Here is a 15,745-nt window from a genome sequence, read left to right as displayed (position 1 = left end):
CAATGAACTGTCCTTTAGATTAGCGCTTCCACTATTTTTCTTGAATTTCATTTCATGGGGTAATCCTGTGGTAAGAGTATATCCATGCTTTGCTAGCTCCTTAGCCAGTGTTATGGGGGTGTAATGGGAATCTGGTATTTTTGGTTTGGTGCCGGAAGTTCCGATGACAAAGCCGCCAATCAAATTATACCAAGAATTGTACAAAGAGCAACTAACCAACCGAACCTTACAGGCTTTGATGGGAGGATTCAGATAAGTAGTAAAGTTATTCTTGTCGCTTTCCAAAAAGACGATCATATATTACAGGGGACAAGTCCCCTTCTAGTGATCTGAGCGCAGCTCAGAGCAGATGCGCCAAAGCTACGCCTCCCGCCAGCCCTGCAACTCCTACGAAGACCAACTCACTATCTTTTTGTTTCTTAGAAGGCTGGTAGTAATTCTTGAACTGAGGCTTTCTTAACCCCGTTAATGCCGCGGGGTGTGCTTGCGCATAAAGTTTGAAGGCGTAGTCTGTGTTTTCAAAGTTCTTGTCTGCCTGCATTTTGTCTTGGTAGTTCTTGTCCAACCAATCCCTGTAAGCTTGTCTTTTTTCATTCCAAGCTGCCACGTCCCGCTGATATTTCTCCAGCGCTAAATTATGCCTTTTCCTTTCTGCGGCTAATTCTCCGCTTTTGTCGCCTCTGACTAATCTATCCAAATACTGACCACCATAATTAGCTCCAGTGAATGCTAAAGCTGCAATGACTCCACCTGCGATTAAACTAGCCATATATATTACACCGTAGGGAGGTACTTTTCCTTTCGTAGGTAATCCTTTACCATGATAGCCCCGCCTACGGCAGCGGTCATCTTAGCAAAATTAGCGAAGCTCTTGCTTGGGTTTTCAGTAAAGTCTTCTTTAAGCACTTTCTTACCTACCCAACCAATACCCGCAACAATGGAAGTAATGATAGCTGCTTCTTCAACAGTTTTCAATAACGCGGTTGACATTATATTACAAAGCAAGAAGGTTATTCCATCACGGGTATTTTGCTTCGGGGCTCCTGCATCACATGCACGGGTTCTAATTCTACCTTTGGCTTTGCTGCCTTCCTTTGTAAGTAGAGGCTGCCTGCTGCTATGATGACTCCCAACGCGCCAATGACGTACCCAGGATTAATAAAGGATTCTTCTTCTTTCTCTTCCACCTTTTCTTCTTTTTTGGCTTTGTTCTTCCTGTTCATCTCCTCGAGCTTCTTCCCTGCAGCGACTCTGCCTGGAGATTTAGCCTTGGTAATCTTGGTATCTTCTACGGGAGCCTTTTCTGGTTGTTCTTCGGTGCCACTCATCTTATATTAAGGGACTTGAAGGACTTGACAAGTAACTTGGTTACGACTTGAGAACGACTTAATAATGACCTGACTAAGTACTTACGAATGACTTGACTAAGTACTTACGAATGACCTGACTAAGTACTTACGAATGACTTAACTAGGTACTTGAGGCGACTTGATCATCAGTAAGTGCCGCCTGGAAGACCTTTTCGACTTCTCTATCCTTCTTGAAGTCCTTCCAAGACGCCAGTACCTCCTTCAAGTCGACGTGCTGAGCTACGTGCAAAGCCGCAGAGGCGACTGCCATTAACTTACCACACTTCAACGACAACCACCCGCAGGTTATCTTAAGTTCTTGGGCGATGACATAGTCATCGCTTATGTCCTTCCGCAGTTGCTCCACGTCGTCTATGGGCAGCGCAAGTCCGAGAAGCTTGGTGGCCAGCTTAATGACTGAGTCTGCTACGGCGTCCGTGGTCTTACTTGCAAGGGCAGCCTCATACCTCTTATGGAACTTTTTAACTTCCTCTTCTGACAACTTATTAACCTGCTCATGGGTAAGTTCCTTGCCTATCATTTCTTTACACTTCCCCGAAGACACAAGGATGTTAAGTTGTTCCTTGAGGTTACTTTCGTCTAACTGTGTGGGGACTTCATCTAAGAGCTGCTCAATGTCCATATACATTAACGTCATAAGGAAACCTCAAAGAGAAGATCATCTTGGAATGTTGGTGCGTTTTTAGGTGCCGCATGTATTCGTGTAACTGTTCCTTGGATATCTCACCACCGTAGTCGCTTAAGATGGTTTCCAGGTCAGACTTACTGGGCGTATAAAATACTACGAGAGAGCCTATGTTTTCCCTGAAGGGTTTAGAGACACTGGTAAGCTGCTGCGAGAGCAACCAAACGCTGATATTGTCATGTCTGCCGCTGAAAGCGAGCTTAACGAGCTCGGAGGTGCGTCTTTTTACGTCGTCCCCGCAGGCGATGTCATCCAATATGAGGAGTGTCTGTGTATTCTTGGGGAATTGCTTGTGCCAGAACTTCAAATGGCTGGATAACTCGTTAGGGTCTAAGATATCTACGAAGAAGTCGTCATCTTTCACTCCTATGCCCGTCCAGGTGCGGTTATTCACGTAGGTGGGACATAATAGCGCAATATAGTCGAAACGGTATCTAAAGGGTCCTAATAGCTGCTCTACCACGAACTGGGTCTTTCCGCAGCCGGTGGGTCCTACTATCAGAGTATTGCAGGGAATATGGTTCGGATCCATTATATATATATATGGACCCAGTGGACGCAGTAAGAAAAATTGCCGGCGACGCAAAAGATAAAAGAGACACCATAGAAATGCAAAGGGAGGAGATCGATCAGTTAAGAGAGTGCGTGCATGAATTGCATGATAAAGTGGACAACATGAAGCGTGCGGAAAGATTTGATGCGCTTTTGACGATGGTATGGTGGGCTAAGGATTCCATTAAGGACTTCATGCAATATCCCCCATGGGACGTTAAGATATATGGACTGTATTACTTGCGAACTACCTGCCGACTGCATTACCCCTCGTAAAGCACCAATACCCAAACCACGTAAAAAATATACCTGCCTTCACTGTGGCAAGGTATTCCCCGAAGGATCCTTTGTGGGGCATTGGTGCTCCGCGGATCCTAAAGCGCAGCGGACTTTAGCTGACACCCATGAAGAGAAGTAGCTCCGAAAGATGGTCTTCGTGTTTCTTGTTAAATTGTTAACCTGCAAGTTGGTCTCAAAGATGGTCTTCGTGTTTCTTGTTAAATTGTTAAGATGCCTCTAGGCAATACCAATGAAGGGGTTTAACAAAATAACAATAATTATTAAGACTCTTTGGGAGACTCCTATCCTACTTTAACAATTTAACAAGAAAAAATAAGGTATATATAATGAACTGTGTGCAATGTGAGAAGACGTTTAGCAGCAAGCAAAGACTCCAATACCATGTTTCCAGGAAGGTGTGCAGCAAGGCACCCACCACTCTTTGCAGCCGCTGCGATAAGGACCTAAGCAGCCCTCAGGCGCTGGATTACCACCTCCAACATCGTGTCTGCCTCCGCAACATATGCATACGCTGTGACGGAGACTTAAGGAGCGACTGGCACGTACATCGTTGCCGGCCCTACCACCTCCAGGGAGTTGCCTGCATGGAGCATGGCGACGTAGCCGCACGGTGTTGCCCCGTCGAAACCGCCAGGCGCCTCACAGAGCGTAAGAAGGAAATCGACGTCGGATTCGTAAACTTCGACCATTACGAGGGCACTCCTTGGGAAAACCAGGAACACTGGGAGGCCGTCTGCGACCACTGCGGCTGTCAACGAAGCGGCCGACATATCTGGGAATGCCTTTACGACCCCAACGAGCACCGCGGCTTTGAGCAATACATGCAGGTAGTTCATGAGGCTAAAAAAGAAACCATGCAACATCGCATTAATATATGTTTGCAGCAGCAGCAGCTTTTATAGGTGGCGCCTTAATCGCCGTGTCAGCATTTGAAATTACCGAAAAAATGAGGTCCGCCGAAGCAGACCAATACTTATCTAATCACACAGAGGATTAGCATCCGTCCTACGTTCGACGTCGAACTTCCATCGACCGTTGACCTTACCAAAGCTGCGTATGTGTGTAAATTCCTCGCCTTGGATTACGTACCGCACACAGTCGGGTGCCCATAAGGAGCACTCCCTACCTTCGTATTCGAGGACCAACCTTAAACGGCTGATGTCTTCGAAGACGACGTAATTTTTTATTTTGTATGTGATGCCTTGGGCCAATTCACGCCAGTGCGTCTGTTCAATGATCATTATACCTATGAAATATTCTTTGGTGAGTCCTTAACGTCTCCTGCGTCGTAAAAGCCTTAACACACCAAGGACAAGGCACACGAATGCCTTCCGCGTAATAGTCAATCTCCCTGCATATAAGGTCGTAATCGTTGCACACCATAGTTAGGTAACCATTTGCCTCGTATTGTGTAATTAACGCCTCTTGTTTGGGGGATAATACGCCGTTACCCTTAGGTGTCTTCAACTCCAAGCATAACCCATTATATTTTTTATGTGCATTAAGAACTAAGATGTCGGGCTGACCTGCCTGGTAACCCTTCTGCCAACATACTATTCTTTTGGAGGCCGAGTCCTGTAATTCTCCAAGACCTGGTGCGAGCAGTAGGATAGGGTGGAACCGACGTATGTAGTCTACGACCTTCTTATGCAGGTCAAATTCATTCTCGATCTTAAAGACTAATTTGTTAGGACTATCGAACCGCCTGTCATACTTACCCGTTTTCCTTAGCGTAGGCAGCACCTCTTCAAACACCCAATCACGAAACTCCACGGCTTTGGGTAGCTTAGAGCTAAATATCAGTTCGTACAAACCAGGTTCGGAGATAAACACGGCATTTGGTTGTGAGGAACGATTCGTTCCCCCTTTTAGATCTTCCCACCTTTTCTGGTACTTTTCAGAAACGTGATCTCTAATCGCCTTCCTGGTGTTTTCATATTCTAACGCCAGCGCAACCTCCTTTGCTTTGAAATAAAGTTTATCGCCTTGCACTATGCATTGCAGTTTGGTTTCGTTGTTTTCGAATACGCGAAGCATTATATACCAACGATATTTTTTTATCAATAGGCAACGCTCTTTAGCTGATTCATTTCTACGCTTAGTTGCGCGTCAGACACGACGAAGACGTAGCAGTTTATCTTGTCGCCGTCGCCGGCGGAGGCATTCTTGGTGCGCTTGATTTCCAATGTTATGCCATCCTGCGTATTTACTAGACGTAAACCCTGACCATGTAGGTCTTCGTCGTTAATGGTGCGCATGTCAATCCACAGCGCATACTTATCCTTAAAGAATTCCTCGGGGCTAATTTGGTCGCCAAACTTGCGCATTGCCTCCCTGTACACGTCTGCGGGCTTTATCCCCTGGGAGTAAACCTTGTTTGGGACTCCGTTGATATTCACGCCGACGTTAGTAATGTTGGGGTTATGAAAGGCCTCGCTGTCGCGCTTGCAGGCTTCGTAGGGTTTGGCAAACACCAGCATTAACCCCGTGAGACTTCTTCGGGGGAGGTTAATGCTTTGGTTGATAACCTCATCCGTCTTATCCAGGAAGCTGAACGTCTTATACATCACTACGTGGTCGTAAAGGAATGCCTTTCCGGCACTGTATTCCATGCCGGCGCTACGGGCCAGCTCTTCGCTGTATACCGTTTCGTACTGAAGCTCTAAGTTGGTGATAGAATAGGGATCCACGGCTCCACTGATTGCGCTGTCCATGCCTCCAATGACGTTCGTAGTGTCCGCCAAGGTTACTTCAAACTGCAACTCGGATAACTGTCTGGGGTAATACACGCCATGATTCGTAATCACTTCAAAGTCCAAAGGGATAACGTACTTGCTACCATAGGCGGTCTTTACCCTTGTTGCGTCTGCTACTGCGGTTGCTCCACTGGAGTCCGTAGGCGCTGGGTTGGTTTCACTGCGAAGCTTACGAAGGATAACGCTTCCAATTCCCTGCTCTATCTTTTGTGCACGGTCGAAGGCTGTTAGCCACAGATCCTTATACGTGGTGTACAAATCGTACCTGTTCAAGTCCAAAAGGGATTCCCCTGCGAACTTGATTCTCATCTTAGAAACGAGGTTCCTACCCACATTATTGACGGTATAGCGCTTGTCCTTGGTGCTTGGTTGTATTGCTAGGTCAAACCTTAAAGCCAAGGTACCAGGAACCAATACTAGGTTGTCCGTTAGGCGGGGTACGCCCACATACAGCGTCTCCCCCGGCTTTGCGCTAGAAGGCGTGAATGTGACCCGGTGAAAGGTGCGTTCTGCTTTCAGTCCGCCAACCTGCTTAGGTAATACGTTGGGGTTTAACTTTGAGCTTATCATATATAATGGAAGTAGAAGGAACGGATTTTGACCCCACCACCGAAGAAGGTCAAGTAGACATTAACGATGAAGAATATGATACGTTAATCCCAAATGACGACGTGTCCCGCGAGTATATTTGGGATAGGCTTCGAAATAGGTTCGGAAGTAGGGCCCGCGAGGCCTGGCGTTCCTTAAAGGACAAGTGGCAATCGAGGAACCCGGGGAGATCTATTCCGGAGTACTTGGAATTGCAAAACTTGGATTCCACGGACCTAAAAACTGAAATGCTAAGGGGGCTTTTAGACGATGTAAGGGAGAAATTTCCAAATGTGGACTTGACCTGCCTTAATTTCCAAACCGGAGATAAGGGGCAAATTCAAATCCAGTATCAAGGAAGGGATAAGTGGTATAATCTCTACCAAAGGAGAGACTCCGACAGGCTCACCAGTAATCTCCCAAAAGAAATCAAAAACGCATTAGGAAGACCTAATTTGGTGGAAAGACTAAGAGAAAACGATGAAAACACCAGCGAAGCCTTTGAAAAGTTCAAGACCCTAATGCAGCGGCAACAAAAAGGCCTCGAAGCTATAAGGGAAGTCGAAGGACTAAAGGAGACAATGGAGGAAAGGGAGGCAGAATACATGCGACAAAACCGACTACTCCTCGATGCTCAAAAGAGAGAACTTAACGATAAAAACCAAAGAATAATAGAAATGAGAGAACAAAGAGACAATGCCCTGCGCGATAGGGACCAAGCCCAAAAGGCCTTCGAACTTGCCCTGCAAAACCTGGATATGAGCAAGGAAGAAGCTAAGAACTTACGTACCACCATAGTCGGCTCTTTGGAGGAACGGCGGCAGTTGGTTGCCGAAATTAACACTAAGGAAGAACAAATCCGGCAAAGAGATTAGGCTATTGAAGACCTGGAGGGGCAAATAGAGCGGCAGCAGGAAATAATTGCGGACCAGACTCGTACCGAAGAGGAAAGGGAGGCAGCCCAAAGGGAATCAGAAACCCTTCAGGTGCGCCTTGCGGAATTACAGGCGCAAAAGGTAACCTGGAAAAGGAGCTGGGGCTTACTACCAAGGAAAAGGTAAAAAGAGCCCTTTTGAAGTATGGCGTTCCGCTGGCATTTGCGGTCGCTATTAGCACCGTAGTAGGAGTTATCCTATCCGCGCTTAAGGCTACAGGCGCGGGCATAAAGAAATTAGGCAATGGACTAACGGACTTGGGAAAAAAGATGGCAGCCGGTCTTCCTGGGCTGCTGGGTTCGGTTGTTTCCTTGGCACTTAGGGTCGGCGGCGAACTGTTGAAGTTCGTGGGTAACAACATTTGGATCTTGGTCGTCGCTATTGGAGTGGTACTCCTGAAGAAGATTCAGGGTTGATCTTATCTTTGTGTATTACTGGGGGCTTATCGTCGTCGGGCGCCCGAGGTGTTCTCGACTGGGGATAAGTAAAGATAGTATTCGCGCCGCCTTGATAATGCGGAACTAGCGGCAGCACGCTCATGGTGCTAATGGGTTTATGATTCCAAGTGGTGTCCGGCTTTCTGATATGACCATCTAGGGTAGTATTTATTACAATTCTAGCTAGGTCCCCGGATGCGGAATCACTAGGGCGAACCTGAAGCTTCGCATATTGACAATTGACTACCATGTGAAAAGTTACCGGTTGTTGGTTTTCAAGAGTAGTAGTTGGGGGCTCAAACGTAAAATGAGTTGGAGCCCTGTTATTCGTCTTTTTCCTGTAGGGTAATAATGGGGTGTTGGTCTCATCGACGATCCTAAACCCGGCATTGCAGCTATTCCACGTATGAATTTGAATGGTACACATTATTAATCCCAAACCTCCAACCTTCACCCAAAGATCAGTGTCAAACCATTCATCATTTACGTAGTGCTCCTCCTCTAAGTAATGAAGGAACCGATCTTCCTTCACATGCGGATTCATATATACTAAAAACTAAGCACCGTAAGAGTGCTGATGGTTGCGTGATTATAGGCTGTATCTCTTTGATTTTCTATGCTATTTACCGTAACCTTTCCGGTATCGTCTATTCGCATTTGTAGCTTCACTTTCCCGTGGCAATCAGCAACCATGTGGAAAGTCCAAACGGAAAGATTCTCGGCGCTGGCTGGGTTGGGCTCTACGGAGAAATGCGCAGGCTCCCTGTTGTTTGTCTTCGCACGCATAGGCAGCAGTATGCCGTTGTCATCTAGAAACCTGAAGCCCACGTTGGCGTGGCTGCTCGTGCCAATGCAAATGCTGCATATTATCAGCTTCTTCCCCGAGTAGTTCAAATTCACGGACATGCCCGTGACATCAACCCAAGATGCCTGGGTGTATTTTTTCTCGCCTGTGTAAGTCGTATAAACACAATCTACTCCAGCTACGTAGGGGTTGTTCATCGCCATATATAATAACTCAGACCAATGCTTGCAGCTGCTAGGCCTGCTTTTAATAAGTTATGGTCATATTCCTCAGGTATCGCAGGCAAAACCTTCTTCTTTACGTTCTTTGGTGCGGGCTTTTCTACGTGCTCCTTCTTAGGCTTCTCCACGAAATGGGGGATGCTTCTAAGAGTGTCAGAGTTCACGTCGTTCACCCCAAACTTCATGTCCTTGGTAGCTCGCTGCAGCTTATTGTTGTAACCCACGACGGAATTGACGTTGATAACCAAATTACTTGGTATCAACCAACAACCAGGCGACAAAGCGTAATCCAGTCGCACTTTAGACTGCTGCACTGCAAGTTGATATCTCTGCACCGACTTAGAGATCTCATTCTCGATAACAGCGCTTTCGAAGAGGACAAGGAATACTTGTTGCGTTTCCTGCGACGCACCGGAGGCATCTACGATGGGGCTGCGAGTGCTAACCTGGGCCCCTAGAATGCAGTAAACAAAGGCTTCGATGCTTCGATTAATCCTTGCTAGGTTTTTCAGTCCAATGCCCTTTGCGGCAAAGAAAGGCGCCCAAGGATACTTTTCTTTGCTTTCTATGTAGTAAATTAAATTACCCTTCGTTCCGCTGCCTCCTAAGTCCGAGAATTCGTAAGAGCTAGGATACCCCATGCCCGGCGTTTCTATACTGGCACCAACATACGAAGCATAGGTGTAAGTCTCTCCTAAACCATGGGCGGTACCCTCTTTGTTACGAAAATCGGGGTTGGTAAGCTTAAACTCATTCCTTAATCGCTCCCATGCAACTTTGTCATACTTGTTATCCTTTGGGTTAAAGATAGCGTCACTAGGAAGCGGCGCTCCTAACTCGAACAATATCCTGCGAATAGTAAAGGCAACGTGGAATCTTAGGAAAGGAATATGGAACATATCCGCGGCTATACCACATCCTTTAGTAGCAGCCCAGACAGCAAAGTTTAACTGCTGCGGCCAATACCGCATGTTGGGACCTGATAACCATTCTCTGGATTCTTTCCCTAAGTTATGTTTCATGGCAGTTTCTCTAAAGATGTCTCTGACCTTTGTCTTGAAAGTCGTAGGACCCACGGGGATTTCTAAGGAGGTAACCATCTTAGCAAAGTCATCCGCTCCACCTTTGTTGTCGTAAAATGGGTAACCCTCTGTTGTAGGTAATAAATTCTCCGGGAAATTAGGCTGCCTTTCTTTATGCTTAACGGCCGCCTTTGGCTCCAAGTCCGCATTGCTGTACATTCTTTCGCCGTTGAAGTAAATCCCATCAGGTCTGCGCTCAAACTTACTGGGGTCTGCATGCGGAAACATCTTCCTAAAGGCTCTCCAGTTGGCATAATCCCGGTTGTCATGATGTGGCTGCTCCTCGATATCATTCCCAAAAGCGTCGTACATTAGTATATATAATGGATGTTATACCTTCAGCACCTCAGTTGTACCCAGATGTTCCCTATACTACACCTAACGAACTAAACGCCAAAAACTTTCGTCTGAATAAAGCGAACTTAATCTTGGCTTACTTGGAAGGGCAGGCAAAACACTACGAAAAAGTCCGAAAAAAGTACGTCAGAGCCCGAAGTACTCTACATAAGATTTCGATAACTTTGGGGTCCATATCCGTTGTGTTAACGGGCTCCGGCGTTGCTACTTCGCTTACTGGACCTGGAGTAATCGTTGGAGTTCCTTTGGCCGGCGTTGGGGCAGCCTGTGGTATTATTTCTGCTGTTGCTACGGGCATTATGAAGCAATTATCCGGTAAAATATCCAAGCATGATACTACAATAGCTCTGTCAAGGGCTAAAGCAAATACTATTACCGACCTCGTTTCAAAGGCTTTGCGTGACAGAAAAATAGACGACGTAGAATTCTCGCTTATCTTAGCTGAAGAGGAAAAGTACGAGAAACTAAAGACGGATATAAGGAATAAAAAAACAGTCATAAAAGATCTTTCCGAGGAATCTCGCAAAAAGATCTACCAGGAGGCAAAAGAAGAGCTTCAAAGAAAGCTTGCTCAGTAAACATCTGCTTCGAAAAAAGCGTGACGGGATTCTATTTACATATCGAACGCCGGCTGTCTGGTTCATATGCAGATTAGTTTCTCGCCGAGGTTGTTTACATTTCCAACTTACTTCGGCTTTTTATATTTGGTTCGGGTTTTGGTCGTGTGCTCGGGTTTTGATCGTGTGCTCGGAAAACGCTGGTTGTTATGAGGAAAAGAAATGTTGGCGTTGCTACGTGATGTCAACCCTATTTATACAACATGACGACATCAATCCTATTTAATGTCGCAACGTAACCACGTCTTTCATTATGAGCAACGACTTTGAATGCAACGACTTTGAATACGACGACGCCGAGCTTCCAACTCCAAAAACGTCAGAAAATACGGATGCATTCGTCCAAAAATATCTGAAAGAACCAAAGCTAGACCAACACAAGCTTCGTCAACTTTGGGTAAAGTACAATAAAGAAAGAGATGATGCTAAAAAAAGACTACATGCAGCCCAACAGAAAATAAAGTATTGGCTGGGGAAAGCCAAGACCGAAGAACACATCATCGCAGACGCCGAAGCCAGGGTCTTCCAACTTGAAGGACATATTTTTAGGACCTAGGAAAGACTTTCATTAAGCATGTAACCGAACAACTTTCCAAATAAAGTAGTTTCTTACTGCGTCAGTCGTCTCGGAATCCATTCTAACAGGGGGTGGTTGGGGTCGATTTCGTGGAATATTTCGTAAATTACGTCAGGGTAATAAGGAATATCCTTATGCAACCGACAAAACATCCACTCGGCTCTTGTCATATCAGAAACCTCGGGAATAGACTTACCGGTAATTTCAGACAAAAGATAGGGAATACCTTTGTAATATTTCCCTAGTTTTAATTTTTTCAATGTCTTCCGTAGACTTTGTGGGGTTGGCTCTTCTAAGTGGTCTATGATTTTCTTCTTTACTTTGTTGTCTAAATATACCGGTCGATAACCTTGGATATGACTCATCCAGTCCCTAAAGTATTTTATTCTCTTATAAGGTGTTTTCTTACGACCTCCGTTGGCGTAATATTGCTCTTTGGTAGCATTTGGTACGGCATTACGAATATTCTTACCACACTCGTAACACTGTGCTGACGTGTCATCTTCTATTTGCATTTTCTTACCACAACAAATATACTTATTTGGCTTAGTAGGTACAAACTTGGGTTTCAAGCACTTTACACAGAAATCATAAACAAACTCTTTACAATCTTCGCACTCCATATATAGACTAACATATTTAACTACGTAAACACGGGATGCGGGTAATCGCGGTACGAATCGAGGAATTCACTTTAGACGGGTAATCCTCCGGTGGTCGTTGCGCTGGAACCCCCATCCCCTATACTACTTTCTAGTGATGTAAAGAAATCTTTGGGCAAATGATTGTGTGTCACGCAGCATGTCTTCAAACTTTGGTCAAATTACTCATTTCTGACCTTTGGCCGCTTTCTATAACAGACAAGATACTAGTGTTTATAAGTAAAATATAAACTCAAAAACGAGCCTAAAACACTTTTATAGCCTTAAATAATGTAGCTGTTTAAGAATTCTTACCTAGCAAACTCTGAAACCTGGATTTTTATGAATGTTTTTAGACACAACATCGATCTGGTTTCTTTCACTACCGACTCGAACTTGTCAACGGCCGAGTGCCACAGGGAGCCCAACCTTTCTGGTTGTGGTGCAAAACACAGGAAACCCAGATTGATTAAGGTGGCTCGACCCCCTCACGCTTGACCGCTACCCTACACGTTTGGAACGCTGGTGCATAAACGTGTTTTATCCGATTGCAAATCTTTTTTGCACATAAGTCACATAAAGATTGAATTAGTGTTTGATGCAGTTTTTAATGAGATCGGACGTCATAACACGTAATTATGATGAAATATTTGTTTTCGTTTAGAAAATAATTTTAGCCTTTCAGAGCGTTCAACACTAAAATGCTTCGTACCACATAATTATATACTAGATGCCTCCATTTGTAGGGATTTTTGAAAAAATCTATCAAGCTAATTATGAGATATTTGAGATTCTTTAAATATAGTGCATAATCTACTTCAAAACTAAACAATGGATTTCATACGGCCGAAATTAATATTTCAGAGCTATATATTCACAAAAGTCATTGTTCATTTAGTTTTACTCTGTATCTAGTTTTAAAAGGAACATTTTGAAGGTAATCGACCTATGCGATTTTGTGAAAACGTATAGTACAGAAGACGGGGTAAACATTTGATGCGCACTTTTCATCGCAGTGTTCTAGTCAATCTTACTAGATCTTCCATTATTCTAAAATCCGCTGATCATTTCTCTCAAAACTACGTCAGTATACAAATTAGAACTTAAACTAATATTACACAAAATTGCAAGACTATTTAACTCATTTAAAGCGGTCTAAAGCGAACGAGAAATACAGAAAACATTGATCGTTTCCCAACGTTTTGGTGCTCTGGGAATTCTATTGTTTGCTAATGACCATAACACCAATTTCTTTCGCATCATGCACGGTCTGATCTCGCTTGGCCGCTTTCCGATTTACTCCCAAAGAATAGTAATACACAGTTTTTTTTATTCAAACGTGGGGCGTTTGTCACAACTCTGTATTACTCGCTTTAGACCGCTTTAAATGAGTTAAATAGTCTTGCAAATTTGTGTAATATTAGTTTAAGTTCTAATTTGTATCCTGACGTAGTTTTGAGAGAAATGATCAGCGAATTTTAGAATAATGGAAGATCTAGTAAGATTGACTAGAACACTGCGATGAAAAGTGCGCATCAAATGTTTACCCCGTCTTCTGTACTATACGTTTTCACAAAATCGCATAGGTCGATTACCTTCAAAATGTTCCTTTTAAAACTAGATACAGAGTAAAACTAAATGAACAATGACTTTTGTGAATATATAGCTCTGAAATATTAATTTCGGCCGTATGAAATCCATTGTTTAGTTTTGAAGTAGATTATGCACTATATTTAAAGAATCTCAAATATCTCATAATTAGCTTGATAGATTTTTTCAAAAATCCCTACAAATGGAGGCATCTAGTATATAATTATGTGGTACGAAGCATTTTAGTGTTGAACGCTCTGAAAGGCTAAAATTATTTTCTAAACGAAAACAAATATTTCATCATAATTACGTGTTATGACGTCCGATCTCATTAAAAACTGCATCAAACACTAATTCAATCTTTATGTGACTTATGTGCAAAAAAGATTTGCAATCGGATAAAACACGTTTATGCACCAGCGTTCCAAACGTGTAGGGTAGCGGTCAAGCGTGAGGGGGTCGAGCCACCTTAAAAGATCGTTTTAATTTGTTTTAATGATGATGTAGTGGTGCGTGGGAGACTAATGATGATGCAAATACACACAATAAAAAATGTCACAACTATTCCAGTAAAACTTACTGAATTACATGATAATCTATAATATGAATGACTAATAAAGTGGGGAAAAAACTGCAGTAATACCTTACTAATAGTGTTAATAGTTCTAAATTGATTTTAAAGAAGTTGAACCGTATACACTACATGCAATTTTTCTGCTCGGCATGTCATCATAAATGATCACCGGCCTCTAGGGTTCATAATTAGTACCGAACAAATGTATGTGACAGAGGCACCCACGACTGGTTCGGCAAAAGAGGAATGTCAAAACCTAACCCTCGTGCACGTGTTCACAAAAGCAACCAGCATAGCTTGTTTGTGATAGCAGTTATAGTTGACGTCATTCTCCAGTTGAGACGTTCAATGCCAGACCTGAAATCCGTCAGCTTTAGACAAGATAACGCTGACTGTTATCACAGCTCCGCAACCATACTTGGAGTTCAAAACCTTGCCAGGAAGCACAAAGTGAACGTGCGCATGGATTTTTCAGATCCTCAAGGAGGTAAAGGTCCTTGCAATCGCAAAGCTGCTGTACTGAAAAATCACATGCACACTTATCTAAACTCTGGAAATGACATCACGAGCGCAGTACAGATGAAAACCGCTATGGAATCACATGGTGGCGTACGTGGTCTAAGTGTAGCACTGTGTGGTTTACAGATTCCCGAGACATATCTCACAGAGAAATGGGAAGGCGTAAGCCTTGACAATGATGTTATCTTCAAAAAGCGTAACATTGTGGTTTGGAGAGCATACAACGTTGGAAAAGGAAAAAAGATACCCAACACGAAATTTGAAACAACGAAGACATCGTCAGCTCTAGCCTCTTCCACCCTTAGGAAGATGGAGTATTCCGATGACCAGGTTCCAGATTCCTGCGATGTCATACCTAGACAAAGTAGGAAATATAAACCAAAGACCACTACAGATTCCCGCAAGGATAACAGCGATACCGATGATGACACGCTGTTCATCTGTTCCGAAGAAGGATGCGTAAAAACTTTCCAAAGATTTTCATGTTCTGCATCTACTCCAATAAAATCGTGGGTCCCTCTGTCACATACATTTGTTCGGTACTAATTATGAACCCTAGAGGCTGGTGATCATTTATGATGACTTGCCGAGCAGAAAAATTGCATGTAGTGTATACGGTTCAACTTTTTTTAAATCAATTTAGGACTGTTACCATTAGTAAGGTTCTACTGCAGTTTTTCCCCTCTTTATTAGTCATTCATATTATAGATTATCATGTAATTCAGTAAGTTTTACTGGAATAGTTGTGACATTTTTTATTGTGTGTGTTTGCATCATCATTAGTCTCCCACGCACCACTACATCATCATTAAAACAAATTAAAACGATTTTTTAATCAATCTGGGTTTCCTGTGTTTTGCACCACAACCAGAAAGGTTGGGCTCCCTGTGGCACTCGGCCGTTGACAAGTTCGAGTCGGTAGTGAAAGAAACCAGATCGATGTTGTGTCTAAAAACATTCATAAAAATCCAGGTTTCAGAGTTTGCTAGGTAAGAATTCTTAAACAGCTACATTATTTAAGGCTATAAAAATGTTTTAGGCTTGTTTTAGAGTTTACATTTTACTTATAAACACTAGTATCTTGTCTGTTATAGAAAGCGGCCAAAGGTCAGAAATGAGTAATTTGACCAAAGTTTGAA

The sequence above is a fragment of the Actinia tenebrosa genome, unplaced genomic scaffold (assembly GCF_029948245.1).
Source record: "Actinia tenebrosa isolate PJP-AT-01 unplaced genomic scaffold, QUT_ActTen_1.0 PGA_scaffold3__52_contigs__length_22856419, whole genome shotgun sequence".
NCBI classification, from domain to species: domain Eukaryota; kingdom Metazoa; phylum Cnidaria; class Anthozoa; order Actiniaria; family Actiniidae; genus Actinia; species Actinia tenebrosa.
This window is presented reverse-complemented; position numbering follows the sequence as displayed.